This window comes from Ochotona princeps, chromosome 10 (genome assembly GCF_030435755.1).
Source record: "Ochotona princeps isolate mOchPri1 chromosome 10, mOchPri1.hap1, whole genome shotgun sequence".
In the NCBI taxonomy this organism is placed as follows: Eukaryota; Metazoa; Chordata; class Mammalia; order Lagomorpha; family Ochotonidae; genus Ochotona; species Ochotona princeps.
Genome location: NC_080841.1, coordinates 56,568,079 through 56,586,848, shown reverse-complemented (window position 1 = coordinate 56,586,848; position 18,770 = coordinate 56,568,079). Strand labels below are relative to the sequence as shown.

At 40.5% G+C, this 18,770-nt stretch overlaps 1 protein-coding gene and 1 non-coding gene across 10 annotated transcripts in view; one reads left to right on the top strand and one right to left on the bottom strand.

Annotated features, from left to right (window-relative positions):
* Positions 1-18,770, top strand: part of CELF2 (CUGBP Elav-like family member 2) — a 557,307-nt gene that overhangs the window by 158,672 nt on the left and 379,865 nt on the right. The gene's annotated exons all lie outside the window — the stretch shown is intronic.
* LOC118759167 (U6 spliceosomal RNA) lies at positions 14,662-14,767 on the bottom strand. Its single transcript, XR_004996015.2, has one exon. It is a non-coding gene; the product is annotated as a U6 spliceosomal RNA (small nuclear RNA).

The window sequence follows — 18,770 nt, the reverse complement described above, 5'->3', positions numbered from 1 at the left end:
ATAAACCAACATAGGAGAGCACGCTCTCGCTTTCTCACTCTCTTGCTCTTTTGTTCTCTCTCCTTCTCTCAAAAATTTTTAAATTACACCATTTGGAAATAGAGACCTTAATTCTGGGCCCTACCTTTTGATTTTCTGATGTCAAAGTTACAGAATGGGACTTACATTTTGCATTTCTAATTCAGTGATTCAGTTATTATTTATCCTGAGTCTGTATCTTGAGACTTGTTGAGCAACATTACTGCTTAAAGTGTCTTTAGATTTTTAAGATCTCTACCCATTTAAAATTGTGATCTAAGAGCAAAAACGTTATTCATAGAAACAAGTAGTTGGATTTTATATGAAACCCACAGTTAAAAAAACTAAAAGCTAAACTCCAAATGTATCAGGCTATGACTGAATAACTGATTAATGATAATAATAATAAATTTCTAAACGAGGCTGTATCTCACATCATTAGCATAGTCATTATCAACTTATGAATGGATTATATTCCATGGTTGATTTGGAATCTTGTTTGGAACTCAATTTTGAGTATTTTCCATAGCAGGATTGTAACATCACACAAAGATAACAAAAGTCTCTCCAACCCAGAATTCACACAAAGATAGTTCTAATAGTGCCATACGTTTATACTGTATGTTGGAAAGGAAAGAGCTCAAGCATTTACAGATACCTGTAAACCAGCTAACATGGGGCACGCTCATAGATGAGCCACGAGGGAGGAGGTGTTACGTTCTGCTTTGGACATACTACGTTGTCTTCTTTGTCACATGTAAGGAATGTCATCTACACAGCAATATGGGATATCATGTACATCCCCACCATCACCTAACCCAGCTCAAAGATTCTCTTTATTTTTTTCTCTTTTGTTAGCCTGTGATGGAGAAACTGTGATGGTGTCTTTTTTCCATGACTGGACTTAATGGGCATAGCACAAGGTCAAAGAGCTCAGGGGGAGCCTCATGTCAGCAGATGTGAACTACTGGAGCTATAAAACTGTCATTATTTCTTATCTCCTCTTTCAAAATCCCTGTCTTTGAAAATATTTAAATGTATTTTCTTGTTTATTTGGTAGGCATGGTTACAGAGAAGAAACAGGCAGAGAAGGAGAGGGAGGGAGGGGGAGGGAGAGAGAGAAAGAGAGAAAAGTCTTCCATCCACTAGTTCACTTTCCAAATGGTTGCAATGATCCAGGCTGTGCCAGGCCAAAGCCTGGAGCCTGGATCTTTTCCCAGGTTTCCCACATGAGCACAAGAGCCAAAGAGCTTGGACCATCCTCTGTTGCTTTCTCCCATAAGTTAGCAGGAATATGCAAATGAAGCAGCCAGGACTTGTACCAGTATCTATATAGTATATTATTGCTGCAGACAGCAACCTAATATGCCACAATGCCAATTCCTAGAATCCGTCTTTTTAGTTCTGAAAACTAGCAATTAGCAGGCTAGTATAGGCAAGCCTGCTTGGCTGTTTTAGACACCATCATCTATAGCTTACTCATTTCGCTCTATTTTCCTATAGAGCATACCTGAACTGAATCAGTTTTACAAAGAGCTCACAAGTGATAGAGCTGATATTTGGGACACTCACTCATGGAATTAGCAGATATTCTAGGATGAGAAGTAAAAATTTTTCTGGATAGAAAATTTCAGCCTTAGACATAAAACAGCACTAAGAAACCCCAGATAGAAGCAGAGAATGGCTATCAACAATCAGGTAGTGAGTTAGTGTTCCCCCACAGCCCTGCCTAACTGCTGGCCCACCACATAGCCAATACCAGAAATCCAAGTTCCGTGAGGGCTCTGTCATATGTGGGTAGGGGGATGGAGAAGAAGGCTGTTGTTATTGGAAAAATAGGGAGAACAGTAAGTTGCAGAGCTGCCTGCTTGATGTTGTCTGGAGTCAACGAGAACAGCTAGTCTATGTGGCCATTTATGGAGTGGAAAATTCCTAGCTAAACACACGTGCACATACATAAACACAGACATTCATACATGTGTGCATATACATGAGTGAGAAGAATGGATTTCATTGATTACTGATTCATAGTTCCTTATGCCCAATGTCCAAACAGAATTATGGATTGTATTTATCTGGGTACTTTGAAAAGTAGGTGCCAAGAAAGAAATAAGCATGCAACGATTGTATTCTGAAAAATTCCAGTGGAAAAAAAAAAATGTGACAAGAGCCAGAAAGGCATGGAGAATGGTCGGGCTGAGATGCGCATCTGACCCAGAGGGAAGGAGGGTGGAAGGAAGCAGTCTAGGACAGAATTCAATTTAAGGAAAAGTTAGCAGGGCTGCTGCAAAGTCCTTGAGGTGAACTTGACTAGCAGAGCTGTCCTGTAGCTCCAGGAAGAGTCCTGACTTTGGAGCCCTGCAGTTTTCAGTCAACCATGGAAATCTGGTCTTGAGAATGTACTTTCAGATTTCAAAGCCCAGTAGCTGGGCCTCTGTCAATGATGAGGATGCTTAAGGACAGTCTGTGGAAAATGGAATAAAAAACACATGTTTATTTTCCTGCAAAATATTGTTGAAATCCAGGCATAGTTTCTTTTCCTAATAAACATTTTTATGAATTTTATGAAGGCCCTTCTTATGAATGGATTTCAATTATTTTGTCACTGAAATCAACTTTTAATTCCATTTTCCATGCAGTTTTTGCAGTATCCAGGTATGCCTCTGGTCCTGGAACTAAAATGTCTTGAGATAAATATAAATGTAGCAATTATGCTTTGCATTAGGGCGAGTATAATTTTGGTTACTAAAATACAAATAACAGCCATAATAAACAAAGAGATCTCCTTAGTATCTAGTACTTAGAGACTGTGTAAGACATTAAAATCCACCAGGATCTGAAAGTTTTACTTTATGTCTGTGGTTTCATCTATTAATCTTTCTGAGACTGGTTTTAGGATTTGGAAAGAGAGGGAATTTGAACTGCCTTGGCCTCACTGTTTCCTTGGAGCTTCCTTGAAAGCGCAATAAAATGCCACAGAATTGGCAGGCGGAGGGGCAAAGAAGGACAAGGAAACAACCCCAACTTAGCTACTGCTGCTAAATCGTCAAGAATCGACAAGATGTCTTTTTCCTAAGGGTTGCCAAAATTTTCCTTCTTTTGGCCCAGAAGAAAAAGAAAATCTCTTGGCTTTTAAATTTGGAGCACCTAATTTTTCATTTTGTATAAATATTCTGTGTTCCTTTCCACTGAGAGGAAGGCATGATGATGTTTAGAATACCAGCTGCCACCTAGCGATGTTCCCAAAGTTCAATATGCATATATCATACTGTAGTTTAAATTATGTAAATAATTTGCTTTCTGTTCCCTCTGATGTCAAAATGGAAAAATGAGGAGTTATTACTTCCAAAACCCAAATAGTATTTGTATTATTTGTAAGCAATAGGAGTGCACAGAGAGTGGGGTTTTTTTTTTTTAGATAACTTCTGAAAATTCTACGTAAATGTTCCCTGTGATGATGCATGTGCATTGGGTTCTGATGACATTGTGCTTTTCTATGTGTGTTATTTTAGCCTTAAAATAATGTGTGATCAAAAATTATGGCATTTAAGGGGTCTTGAAAAAATTCATTGAAAATATGTATTATGTTGGAGCTTCTAATTGATCGAGGTGACGCTCTGCTGGCTCTGCCTTCAAACCTGAAAGGGCCTCCCTAAGAGGCCATTGAACTTGAACTGGACAAGTGGGATGCTGGACTCTGTATGGTGTGAACTTTTGGTTAGGGAATCTCAACGGAACTTGAGCTGTGGTTATGCATCAAGGTGAAGGAATTCATGATGGGGGAAGGGTTTGGGGTGAAGGGGGGGGAATCCCAGTACCTATGAAATTGTGTCATGTAATGCAATGTAATTAATGAATAAATGAATATTTTAAAAAAAAAGAAAATATGTATTATGAAAAATTATGCAGTTTCCAAAAATTTTAACACCAACATAAATGTGCCTTTTAATTTAATTTTCCACAAAATTTTTGGTCATTTTTGATTAGTAATTTTTATTTTTAAAGTGATTTGAATAATTCAGTTATCAGCAGTGGGACTCTTGCTTAATGTTCAATATCATTTTATTTAGTGGAGAGTTCATAGATGCAAAGTGAAACCATTACAGTTACTGATAAAGTTGTTCTTCAGGATGGTTAAGAAATTTGACTTCTCGTGACTGGAATTAAAATTAATAAGATAATGACTCTAAGAACAAAAGTCTTTTGTTTGTTGTTCAAAATAAAAATGTATTACCTAGTTCTAATAATATGCAAATGAAATTAACAGAGACCTGGATTTTCTGATAGAGAGAATAGCTAAGACTATGATTGTGGTGATGATTAGGACAAGAGTATTCAAGGACAGCTTCCAAATGTGGAACTTGGATAACACCCAAAACGCATGGAGTGACTTCCATTGAGTCAGGCTGGAGAGGGGCATTAAGGAAAAGTAACAATGGTCCCTTAAAAATATGAGTGAAAGGGATATCCAGTATTTAGAGAAGGCTTATTTTCTCTTGTAAAATGGAGACTTAGCTTTTTTTTTTTTTTTCCAATTATTTGAAAATCCTAGCTAGACACAGGGATAGACAGAAAGAGAAAGGTCTGCTATCTGCTGGCTCACTACTCAGATAGCCACAACAGCCAGGGTGGAACCAAGCCAACCTAGCAGCCTCTTCCAAGTCTCCCATGTGAGTGCAGAGGCCCAATCACTTGGGCCATCCTCCACTGCTTTTCCAGGTACGTTAGCAGGGACCTAGTCAGAAGTGGAGCATCCGGGACACAAACCTGCACCCTACATGGTATCCCTGTAGACCAAACACTCTATCTCTTTAGTGTATACAATAACTATAAACAGGCAATAATTATTTGTGTTTCTGTGTGCTGGTAAGCGTCAAGATACACATTCATTGCTCTCTCTCTCTCTCCCCTTCTCACACACCCACCTACCCACACAATCTGATATGTACACCCAATCATTCATTGATCCACTAGACACAGAGGAAAGAATGGACTTGATACTTGCCTCAGAATATAAATCGAATATGGGGGCATTTCCTCAGAGTGTTTTCCCAAAGTAATGTGTTACTAATTTAAAGTCTATTTCCATATACACTTTTTTATATGTGTGCAGATGCTCACCTTGTGTGTGTGGAAACTAAAGAGATATATGTTTAATGATCTTGCTGCAACAGTAGGATGTTGCCTGGAGATGGTGTCACAGGTTACCAGTTTCCTTCCTAATAATTGTCTTAAATGCTTCTCTGCAGTAGGGGACAGATTTCACTGTTAGCAGGGACTAACGATGCTGCTTCATCAAGTTATCAAGTGGGCCAGTTTTCTAATGAAAACAACAGCATTTTTAGAATTGAAGAACTTCTGTTTCACATTATTGTTTTTTCATATGGCCAAAGGTTCAAAATGCAATGTTATGGAAAATAGCTGAAAATCTGGTGTTCCTGCAATTTACTTAGAAGAGTCTTGCAGAAATGTCTTGAGGATGTATCGAAATCCAAATATTCACTGTTTCTCAAAAAACAAGGCATCACTAGTGAGGTCTTTGTTTGAATTGCAGAGATCTGTAAAATTCTAATAATTATTTTAAAAACATGGCTAACACTGATTATTTTGTTTCTTTAAGTAGTAATAACCAGTAACACCTGTCTTTTTTTTTTTTTTTTTTTTGGTGTAGAAAAGAGTATCATTTCAACAAGAGGAAAATGCAGTATTGTTCAGATATATTACACAACTTTCTTTTGGGATTATGGTCTTTCTAAATCCAGAATTCAACTTCTGACTCAAAATTAGCAAAATGAACATCATGTAGTTATTTTCCGCACCAGATTTTTGTTTCTTCTGGCCATCTTCACTCTTGTTTTTCTTTTAATAGAACATGCAGTTTTGTATAATTTTATATTCCCAGAGTCAAATAGCTTTAAAAAAATGGATCTTTTATTCAATTAGATAATCTATCCCATGTAACCACTACTGTCCAGTGAAGAGAGAATTTTTTTGTGCCAAGCTGAGTCAGAGCAACCACTGGCATGCACGTGATCTGTGGTTGGGAACAGGCCTATTTGGGGAGCTAAGGGGACCCTAGCTGGGTTGAGATTCCCACCAAGGAGTGCGGGGGCTGAAATGGGAGCTGTGTTCTAATCTGGATATGGCTGTAGTCTCCCTTGACACAAGTGTGGACTGGGACTGGACGCACCAAGCCGAGCTAAACTCCAACACCATCTGGTGCTCTGGAGGACCAGGGTAGATATGGGACAGACTAGGCTAGGTCTCAGCCCCTACTGAGCCATGTGTGAGCTGTATGTGGGTATGGAAGAGCCATGGCTGGGCTGAAACATCCAACAGTAAGAACCAGATTGGGTTGAAGGCCAGTCAGGAAAATCCACTGTTCCTGCTAGGACAGGAGGGAACTGAGTAGGGCTGGCTCATGGTCCCCCAGGTATGTGCAAAATCTGGCATTGGGAGAGGTTCTAATGGAGGAGCCTGGGCAACTCCTCTGGCAGGACACAGTCCCTGCAGGTAAGTGCAAGAAGCATGATAGGAAACAGCCCAGAACATGCCATGGGAAGTTTCCCACTGGTTTACGTTTGCATGGGTCAGGGGCAGACCAGGCTGAACCAGTTCACATCACCCAATTGCGAATCTGAGCACCAGAACAGAGTGTGGGTGGAGCCAGGCTCGGTCGCGACAAAAACAAGTGCACATTGCAGAATGCCAAGGTGACCATTACAGATGTGACAGCAGCACCCATCCAGCACATGAGAGAACGAGGGAGGGAGGGGGCAGAGCTGGCAGGGAGGGCCCCCTGCTGGACAGCTACTCCCACTGGAGAGCATGAGCTGGGATGGGGGCAGGCCAGTCTAGGCAGGAATACAACACCTGTGAACCTCATGTGGACTAGATCAGGGAAAAGCCAGGCTGGGCTGATTGTTCTGACGGGTGCAAGCAAAAATTAGAGTGGGTGAAGGTTGGTTGGGCTTAGCTGCAGCATCAGCTGGCAGAAGCAGGCACTAATTCTGTCAAGGGGGCTAATTCTGTCAAGTTACACTGCAGAACCTTCTGGAGAGTGCATAATCTGGGAATGGGAGTAGCCTAGAAGGGAAGTAGTGGGCTCCTCCCTCTTGGATTACCACTACCACGGAGGGCACAATAATCAGGACAGGGGCAAGGGTGGCTAGACAGAAAGGCACCCAACAGCATGTGTGTAGGTTGGATAGTCGGGCTGGTTGGGTTGAACTAGGCTTCAATGCCCATTGACATGTATGAGAGCTGAATGGGATATGGGACAGACTGAACTAGTCTGCTGCACATACTGGCAAACCAGGATAGGGTACGGGCCTGGTGGTTGTTATTGTGGGTCGCTCTGACTAGGCTGCAACTCCCACTGATTTATGTGAGGGCCAAGTGTGTGCTGGGCAGAGTCAGGCTGGACTGCAACACCCATTGGTTCCAGTGCAAGACAGCTCTGGAAACAGAACCAACCCAGCGATTGCAACCACAAGCTGATTGGGGCGATGGACCACTACCAGGCCCTGTACTTGCAAGTACACACAAGCATCTGGTCTGGGAACACCTCAGACAAAGTTTCTTTGGGGATCTCCCCAGTCGAACTGCCGGACTCAGAACCTAACCATGAAAAGACAGAGGACAGAACAAGTCAATCAACTACCTCAGCCATATGTTGGCAGTGAAAGACTGGGCAAATGGAGACTCTAAGATGGACTATGTCAATCAGTGGAATTCTTCAGCGACCTCATCATGCTTGGAATGGTGAGATTGGCAGCAATTCCTAACTGTGAAACTATCAAAACCACTTGAGCAAGACCTTGGGAGCATGCCCACATCAGGGACCCAGGATGGGTGGGAGACTGGGTGGGGCTTTTCCCGTTATCTCTCCCTCCACCCCAGATACATGACAAAAACAATGTGGAAATAATAGTCTTACCCATTTTCCTGTAGCCCTTGAACCTTTTTGCCCTAATTAACTATGTAAAGAATGTCAAAAATGAAGAAAAATATGAAAAAAAAAAAAGAATGAAAAGGGCTGGGATTCTCACCCACGTGTCATTCATTGGATATACCCTATTGTTTAGCATCTTTACATCTTTTCTTCCATCTTTTTGGAATGGCTTTAATTTCCAGTCATATCCTTTTTCTCTGATCCTCTGTCCACTCCTGTTAGACCCAAGTCAAAGTCTACCTCATATAAGGAACACTGAGCAGTCCTCTCAACTAGTGTTAAGCCCCTCTACATTCATATTCTCAGAGATGTGTGCTATCTTTCAATACAAGCACTCCCCATGTTCCATTTCTGTAAAGTTCCTTTTAATGTATTCAATATTTTGGTCCAACATATGCACTTCCACCCCACCCTCATCCCATATACATTTTGGGTTGTGTTGTTGCTAAAGTTTTGCATTCTCTGGTTTTTTTTTGTTTCAACCTATAACTTCTGTCATCTTGAAATATCCCGTTAGTACTGTACTTCCTTTGTTACCTTCCTGTGCATCTCTGTTCAAACCTAAGTTTTTTAAAGAATGGTCATAATGCACTGGTTTTATACCCTTAGGTTTAACTTAAAAAAAAAGTTTATTTATTTAAAAGGCAGCTAGAGACAGAAAGATTAGCAGTCATCTATGGTTCAATAACCAAATATGTGCAACAGCCCAGACTGAGCCAGGCTGAAGCCAGGAGCTGGGAACTGAGTACAGGCCTCTCACATGGTTACAGGGATCCATCTATTGAGTTGGTACCTGCTGCCTCCAGGGTCTTTCTTAACAGCAAATTGGAATTAGAAGCAGAGCCAGGAGCCAAATCTACATACTCCAAGATGAGATAGAGGCAATCTAAACAGAATAGTTTTTAAAGATTTGTTTTTTATTTTTATTGGAAAATCAGATTTGTAGAGAGAAGAAGAGACAGAGAGATCTTCCATCTGCTGGTTCACTCCCCAAGTAACCACAACGGCTGAAGCTGAGCCAATCCGGAGCCAGGAACCAGGATCCTCCTCCAGGTCTCCTATGCAGGTTCACGGTCCCAAGGCTTTGGGTCATCCTCGACTGCTTTCCCAGGCCAAAAGCATGAAGCTGGATGGGAAGTGGAGCAGCCAGGATATGAACCAGTACCCATATGGGATCCCAGTTCATGCAAAGCAAGGATTTTAGCCATCAGGCTACCTAACCGCACCCTCTACAGAGCATATTAATTACAATGCCAAACACACATTCCAATTTATTTAAATACATTTATTACATTTATTAAAATATATTTGACAAAATTGTCTATATTTAAGTTATGTGACTTGAAAGTTAGGAATAAATAAATCATACCCAGTCCTTCCTTGTGAAACCTTTGCCTTACCTGTGTTTACTACTTCTTTAAAACTGCATAGATAAAGTTAGTCAATGACTTGGGAATTGTCAAAATTTAACCTCTGTGGAGTTCTCATTGTAATGGAATTCTCAGTGGCTCCATTATCATCATTTAGGAATGGGCCTGGCGTGGTGGTCTAGTGGCTAAAGTCATCACTTTGAACGTGCTGGGATCACATATGGGCGCCGGTTCTAATGCCAGCAGCTCTACTTCCCATCCAGCTCCCTTCCTGTGGCCTGGGAAAGCAGTCGAGGACAGCCTAAAGGCTTGGGACGCTGTACCCGCATGGGAGACCTGGAGGAAAATCCTGACTCCTGGCTTTGGATTGGCGCAGCACTGGCCATTGTGGTCACTTGGGGAATGAATCATCAGATGGAAGATCTTCCTCTCTGTCTCTCCTCCTCTCTGTACATCTGACTTTGCAATAAAAATAAAGTAAATCTTTTAAAAAAATCATCATTCAGGAAGCTGTGTGTTTATCCCCACCTGCATGCTCCTTGATGTTTCCTTTACTTTGATGCCACTTGGGCACTTTAAACTCAGCTTCTTAAGCTGATGAGTTTTGTTTTTTTTTTTTTCAGTGTTACTCCCTTATTTTTAACCTTTTTTATTCCAAATGAGGTAGTTTTACCAAGAAAGCCATGCTCACCAGAGAACATTGAGACATTATTTAATGTGCCTATGACTTTATCCCTAACACAGCACAGGATTTTCACATGGGATAGTCCTAAGATAGACAGGAAGGTGGGAAGATAAAGGCTTTATTCAATGGCAAGGAAAATAGAAATTCAGAAAGATGACACAGGAAACAGCAGGTCATGCTCTCGGGCAGGGATGTGGCTTCCCAGGTCCCCAGGACAGGCTGCTGCAGCAGAAGGACGATTCTACAAAGCATGCATTTTTAAAAGGGCGTTATACCCAAAAGCTACCCATGCTGGGCTCTTCTGAAGACTATGTCTACAAGCCTGCCTACTCACCATGTGGATGAACCTGGCATGAGTGGAGACTCAGTAACCAGCATTGACAGTAACCAGTATGACAGTGGGAACCAGGCTTCTCCTGAGGCCCGGGGCCTGCTGACATTCTGATTTGAATTTCCACTTTTTACTTCCATTTTTAGTACTTTCCTCATATTTACTTCTTATTTTCTTATTATACATACAGTAATTACAAAGTGGCATAAATAGGATATCATGAGCTCTGGAGCCAGACACATCTGGATTTACTTCCCAGGTCTCCCTATTCAGCTCATGTGTTTGGACAAGACATGTAGGATGTTATCTGTAAACTAGATATGAAAATCTCTCTCTCTGACAATTGAATGAGAGTTCCCAATTAATTAAGCCCGTGGTGCTCATTCAATAAATGGCAAGGTCTTCTGTTATTATTGTTTCAGGGACCCACTCCTTTGTCAGTACCAACATATAACATAAATGAAGGACGCAGTGTGTGATTCTGCAAAAATATTCTCATCTTAATTATAAGTTCTCACATAATTCCTTCTGCAACAGCAGTGAAGGTATTAGAAACAGTAAGCCTGAAATTCAATACTTAGATAAATAAAAAGTACACGGTATTTAGAAATCCGTAAGACAGCTAGGATTTGGGTTATAAAGCCTTAGTTGAGTCTCTTACATAATAAAAAAATCTATAAAGCGTAATTGATCAAACTCAAGGAGATGAAGAGTCGTACAGACTCTGCTGGGATTAGAACTTCAGGTTTTAAACAGCCTAGGCTGGCAAACCTGAAGCTTAGTTCACTAAGCCATCCCCCTGGCTATATGATTATGTACAGCAGTGAATGGGGAAGAAATGTGTGCTATATTGCTGTTTTTTCCAATCTCACCTCTCAACCATGGTAACAAAATCGAGCATAGCATCTTAAAGACACACTGGCCCACGTCTAGTCAAGTTCTCACGAACCAAGACTGAAGTTAGTTTTCGGCACACAATGCGGTGAACTTCTGTTTTGTTTTGTTTTGTTTTGTTTTTTCAAAAAGACAGAGAACAGTGATTTTACCATGTTCTATCAATAGTTTATTTCCCTTATGGACAGGAGCCATTTTGATATTTGTCTATAAATGAATAGTAGTTACTAGTAATCAACAATAGAGGATGAACACAAATGCCAGTTTGTTTTCACAGGTACAGTAAATAAATAAATAAATAAACAAATAAATAAATAAATAAATAAATAAATAAATAAATAAATAAATAACAAAAAACCCCACAGGCTTTAGAACTGGTTAATCCTGATGTCAAAAGCTTTCTCTCAGCCCCTTTTAGCTGTGTGACTTATTTAAATGATTGATTTTCCTCAATGAAGAGATCCAGGGATTAGTGGTCAAGTCCACAAACTGACCACTCAATTTCAAGTTTTCCTTACCTGTAGAGTGGGAATAATGTCTAATTCCTGGGAATCTTGGGAACTGAATTTTTAATATTGAGAAACATTTGTAGATTAATTAAGAGGAATCAGATTATTACCTTAGGCTAACATTTTTGTGTGGCTTTTAACAACCAAAGAATGCCATAAATACATTTTCATGAATAAAAGAGGACAGATTCTATTACTCTTACTTTGCAGATAAGGAAATATGGGTTTGAATATGCTACATGACATTGCCAAAGTTACACAGTTGGTAACTCCTTGAGCCAAGTCTAGAGTGTGCAATTCAGTACTTTTTCCCAGAACCACAGGGCTCTGCTAGTTGGAATGTGGGTCTGTATACATCTTCATGAAGTCAACATGTCTCATCTCTTGTTAGGATATGATGATTGTTTCCTCCTCAGGCATTTCACCCTATTCTGTTTCCATGTTTTAGTTTCAGGAAGGATACGTCAGAATTGCATTAATGTCACTCCCTGTTTCTTCTCTTTCCTTTTTGGGGGTTCAATACACAGTTCTACTTCTAAGCCCATAATTCCTAATCAGTTAAATGACAGAAAACACCTAAAACTGAAATATTTATAAATTCCAGGTATTGATCATCATCATCTTTACAACCAAGCTTCTAATTCAAATCACAAATTCCATATTCATTCATATTTAACATCATTTTTCACTTGCATTTTAGGAATTGGACTCTTGAAAATTTCCCTCTTCCCGTGAGTCGCTGCTCATTTGCAACACTGGGTCACACTCTTGGCCCCTGTCATGTGTCAGTTCTCATCAATCACTGTGCGTTTTCCAGGTAACTGTTCTGCCTGCATGGCACAGCTGCAGCCATTTCTGCTGTCCCCATCACTGATTTATTTTTTTGAGTGCAGATTTCACCTATATATTTGTGTCCCAGAAAGGAATTCTGACACCTAAAACTGTTCCTGCCAGTTAATACCCTTCTGTCAGAAGCTTTGCCCTGATTTAGACCAATTCTGGACAGCTTCCCACAGGCAAACACCTGCAGAAATCTGCCAGTGGCCACAGGTGGATTCTAGCGTCTGAAATTGATCTGAGGATCAGAACTCATGAAGTCCTCTTGAAACTATGATGGAAAGGTAGGCGGAACATCAGCTCCCCACAAATCGCTTTGTATTCAAATGGAACAGCAAGAACCCAGAACATCTGCTGTTTCAAAGACATTTACACAGACGCTTAGTAATGCAGCAGGTCCAATGGCATTTTTGCGGGTTACATCCAAATAGTATAGCAGCAAGAAGTATTTTTAGTCTTTGGGGGATATTGTACAAGGCAGACACATTGTTGACATCTGGCAGGTTCATATGCAACCACTGAGATCTTTCAAAACAAAACTGTTGCAAAGGATATTTAAACCCGGAATGTCAGTTGGGAATAAAATGTTCCCTTCTTCGACTGTCTTTCCTGGTGTGAAATGCACAAATTTTAAAGATTAGGAATGAGTCAATTTAGATATCCTGAAGCACAGAAGTGGAAAGAAAGCATTTTTCTGAATGTCATCCCCTTCTAAAATTATGGAGAAAAACTTTGCAATGTGTGTGAAGGAGAATGGGTGGATTCTTTGGGGCACATCATTGCCTGCTTGACAGTTCTCTGTCATGTGCCCTGAAATTGGATAAGCCTTGAATTCTACTTTCACTGGTTCATAGCTGTGTGACCTTTTAGCACGAAGTTTACGCCAATTCAGGTCACAGAGTTCTTTTCTGTGAAATGGGATCTCGATGGTTTCCATCTCAGTATTGTGTGTGGGGAACCATTTCCTAACTATAGAGTTAAAGTCAGTGCCTGGTGCAGGACATACTCAATAAATGGGAGCTGCTATGTTACTATTACTTAGAAGCTAAAACACTGAAGAAAGTATTAGGATTTAGGAGCCATTGTTTTTGTTTTTCACAGAAAGGTGGTTGGAATTAGCTGTTCATTTTTTGAAGTTGGTAAAAGATTTACAAAAATGAAATTACTTCACTCGTATTGAAATCATGTGATTCAAACATCAAAGCAAAGCAACTGCTCTCAATAAATGTCTAGGTTTCCCATGACACTGGTTTTATTATCAATGTTCAGTTATTCAGAAACTGAATATCCAAGTTTAGCCTAATGCTTAGACAAAAAAAAATGTAAGCTCCATCTCTGTCATAGTTTAACCATTTGATTATCTTCTTGCAGTTCAGATATGAAAGTTTTGGGGAGACACAAAAATGATCAAATGTTATTCAAACCTGATTTGCTTCATGTTAAAAATCTACATTAACAAGTAGGGACTGGAACAATAGACAATCCACTGCCTGCAGTGTTGACATCCCAAATGGGAGTTGGTTTGAAGCCTGGCTGCTCTGCTTCAAATCAAGCTCCCTACTAATGTTCCGAGGAAAACATCAGTTGGAGACCTGGGAGCAGCATGTGGTTTTCAGCTTTGTACCAGCTCAGCTCTGATTGTGTGGCCATTGGGGAGTGATGCAGTGATGAGAGATTCTCTCTCTCTTTCTCTCTTTCTTTCAAGCAAAAACAATAAAAAAAAAAATATTAAGAAGTAGGCTAGCTTGGGACTAGCATTGTGGTGTAGCTAGCTAAGCTTTCACCTCTGACATCGGCATTCCATATTGGCGTTGGTTCAAGTCCTGGTGCTCCACTTCTGATTGAGCTTCCTGATAATATGCCTGGGAAAGCAGTGGAAGATGGTCCAAGTGTTCAAGTCACTGCATTCATGTGAAACTCCTGGCTCCTGGCTTTGGCCTGTTCCAGCCCTACCTTTTGTTCCATTTGAGGAATGAACCAGTGGAAGAGAGATTCTCATTCTGTCTGTCTGTCTCTCTCTCTCTCTCTCTCTCTCTCTCTCTCTCTGCATCTCTCCTTCCCAAACCCATCTCTGTAACTTTTACAAATTTTCAAGTCATCTTATGCAGGAGGCATGCTAATCTTCTCTTATCAATCCAGTTTTAGTATATGTGCTACCAAGGCAAACACATCTCTGTAACTTTCAAATAAATATTTTTAAAGTAGACAAGCTCAAGAAATTTTATTTATATGCAAATATTTACTGATTTACTTTGATTGGTAGCAAATTAAGGCAGCACAAACTGAAGCTTTTCTAATAGCATTTAAGTGTTTGAGTTTTCTTTGTGTTTTTTCAAGACCTAAAGGCAATAGGCGATTGGCAGCTAGAAGTTAACAGCATCCAGAATTAGTGGCCAAATTGGAAATCAAAAATTGTACCACATGTGCCAACAATGTAATAAAAACAATTTGAGCTATTATAGTAGTTTCTTAAAGGAATTCTTGAGTTGTAGTTAGCAGTTGCCTGGGAAGAGTGATGGTGGGGAGAAGTTGGCCAGACTAAGCTTCCACTGATGATGTTGTAGGCTGTTGCCCTGAGCCTAGAAACTGAATATGAAGAGATGCACAAAGCAGTAATGAAAACAGAAGGGGAAGGTATAAAGAGCCCAGTGTATACACCATCATTATTATTGATGAATAGGAGGAATATAAACAAACATATCCAGGAGCTAAGGAGAGCTTTCTGTAAGCACTTTGCATGCCTTTGTAGACGTCAGTAACCACAGTTTTGTCTTCTTGACAGGATTCAATTCTGTATTTGCCATGTCGCCCATTTTCAGGACTCCAGACTGTTTATTTCCAAAATTCTGGAAACCATTCTCCAACTTTCCAGTTCCAAAACCAGGCTTCTGCCCTTGAAAGCCCTACCTGGGCCCTCTGGCCCTACTTTGACCACCATTTTCAACGAGAGAAGTTCACAGACACAGGAAAGAGAAGGGGTAAATATGTATGAGGCATTTCCCACGTTTTTATGCTGTATCATTTCTGTCTTGGTGTCAGTTTTATGCCTTCCAGCCATGCTGATAGGATGAAGCCAAGAGACTCCCTGATTAGAAAAACCTCAAACTGTAAATGAAGGAAAGAATGATAGTTAGCAAGTCATGGGAATTTCTTAAATAATTATTAAAGATAGCAATTATAGTACAAATCACATTAGATGAAAATTTACAATTTACAGAGCACTCTAGTGAATCAAAGTTGATGACTCCTATAAGGATGAAACTATATCAGGGCCCGCTGGCAGGATAGCCTACTGTCTAAATCTTTTCTTGCTTCCGCTAGGATCCTATAGGGGCTGCTCCACTTTCTATCCACTTCTCATCCAGTTCCCTGCTTGTGGCCTGGGAAAGCAGTAGAGGAAGGCCCAAGGCCTTGAGTCACTGCATCCATGAGAGAGACCCAGAAGAAACTCCTGGCTTCTGGCTTTGGATTGGCTCAGCTCTGGCCATTGCGGCCACCTTGGGAGAGAACCAGTGAATGGAAGATCTTTTTTGTACCTCATTCTCTCTGTGTATCTGCCTTTCCAAAAAATAAATCTTTAAAAAAGAAAAGACTGGGTCTGGCGCAGTGGCCTAGCGGCTTAAGTCCTCACCTTGAATGTGCTGGGATCCCACATAGGTGCAAGTTCTAATCCCAGTGGCCCCACTTCCCGTCCAGCTTCCTGCTTTTAGCCTGGAAAAGCAGTCAAGGATGGCCCAAAGCCTTGGGAGCCTGCACCCGCGTGGGAGACCTAGAACAAGTTCCTGGCTCCTGGCTTTGGATCTGTGTGGCTCTGGCTATTGCAGTTACTTGGGGCATGAATTATCAGATGGAAGATCTTCCTCTCTGTATTAGTGGACTTTACAATAAAAAGAATAAATCTTTTAAAAAAGAAAAGATAAGATTATATTGGCCCGATGAGGTATCCTAGTGTCTGAAGTCATCACCTTACATCTGATGGGATCCCGTATGGGCCCTGATTCATATCCCAGCTGTTCTACCTCCCATCCAGCTCCCTGTTTGTGGCCTGGGAAAGCAATCAAGGATGGCATAAAGCTTTGGGACCTAGCTCCTGCGTGGGAGACCTGGAAGAAGCTCCTGGCTCCTGGCTTTGGATCAGCTCAGCTTCGGCTATTGCGGCTGTTCTGGGAGTGAACCATGGCTGGAAGATACTTCCCTCTGTCTCTGCTTCTCTCTGTAAATCTGACTTTCTAATAAAAGAAAATGAATTTTTAGAAAAAAAGATGGTATTTGTCTGAAAGTCACAGCCACATGCACAGAAAGAAATCTTTCATCTGCTGATTCATTCCCTAAATGACCACAGTGGCTGGGGCTGGGTCAGACAGAAGCCTGGAGTCAGGAGCTTCATCTGATTCCCTCCATGGTTACATGAGCCCAAGCACTTGGACCATCTTTCACTGCTTTCTCAGACACATTAGTATGGAGCTGGATTGGAAGTGAAGCAGCCAGGACTCGAACTTGAATTCACTTAGGCTATCAACATGACATGTATTGGCTTTTTCCAATATCCATAACACTGACCCCTTCACCAAGATTCTTAAGGAAGATAGGTATTTTCAATAGTGCTTGTCATATCTATTCCCCTTTCTAGGGCTTCACTAATTTTATTACATTTTACCCTGACCTTTTCTAAGTGAGATATTGTTTAAATAATATGAATAGCTAACATTATCCTACATGTTCTGAGTGAAAGGCATTGTGCCAAGCCCTTTTCATGCATTTCCTCATTTAATCTTTTTTTCTGAGGCATGCAAAATTGTATATTCTAATTTTACAAATGAAAAAAAAAAGAAGCTTAGGAAGGACGCATAGTGAGGACACAAACCCTGGTTGATCAGACTTCCAAGCTTCTGCTTTGTGGAGTGTTTCCACTACATCCTGGCACCCTGGCAGTCAAAGTTCTCTGGAACCTGAACATGATATAGAAATGGCAGGTAATGGTGTTGGAGGCCAAGTAATAATGTAGAACCTCCCTAATGCATGCTGTCAATCTTTGATAGTCAAATTGGAAGGGGTATAAAATAACAGCTTCCAGAGTGAGACAGAAAGTGACACAGAAAGTTTCTCCAAAATTGGTTCAAGCTGTTTGAGGGGCACAGATGAGATTAATCGTGCAACATGTGGACTCTTGGAAGAGACTGGGAGAAGATAACCCAACCCTGGATAGGATCCCCGGGGAAAGAAGATGGGGCCAGAGCAATTGGGGATGAGGTTCATCAAAGAACTTCACATCAAATTTGACTTTTTGGAATGTGTGTCTGATGCTTGCTGTCTGTTACTCTATACTTTCAGCTTCAATATGAGTGGTAAAAGTTGGTGGCCTTTGGGATTAGATTTATTTTATGACTCAAGGCATGTTCATCCAGACAACTAGAAGATTGCATTTTTTTAAAGCCAATTTAAAGCTTATAAATTATAGCAGTCCTCTCCTTACCCATGGTTTCACTCTCTACTATCTTTTATAGTCAACCTCAGTCTGAAAATTTCCTTGTTAAGGATGTATCTATTTATTTGAAAGGCAGATTGACAGCAAGAGAGTGAGAGAGAGCTAGAAAAAGATTTTCTATCCACCGATTCACTTCCCAAATGGCTACAGTGGTCAGGAATTAAGGATGTATCAGCCCTCTGCTGACTTTTAAACTTGTTGACTATCTTTTTTCATTGTATTAGTTTTCCAGTGTTTCAGAAGTTGAATTCAGACTCATGGATTTGTACCAGAAGAAAATGTTAAATACAATTAGTGATATATTATATTGTGTTAATTTTAAACAGTTTTACCCAGATGAACATTTAGCATCATTAGATAAAATGCCTGTCTCCCACCTCAAAGTTCCAGTTAAATTCCTAACTTTAGCAACTGATTCTAGCTTCCAGCCAGCGTAGCTAGACAACAGGTAGAGACAATAGTTGATGCTTCAAAAGTTGGACTTCTGCCACCCATGTGGGAAACCTGAACTGAATTCTGGGCTCCTGGCTTCCTCCTTGCCAAGTCCCAGCTGTTGAGGTAATCTGGGCAGTGAACCAGCAGATGGGAAATGTCTATTTTTCAAATAAATGAAGATAAATACATTATCTTTTTTGTTAAAGTTGTTAAATTAAGCAATTTTATTTAATTGGCACGTGTCTTCACACA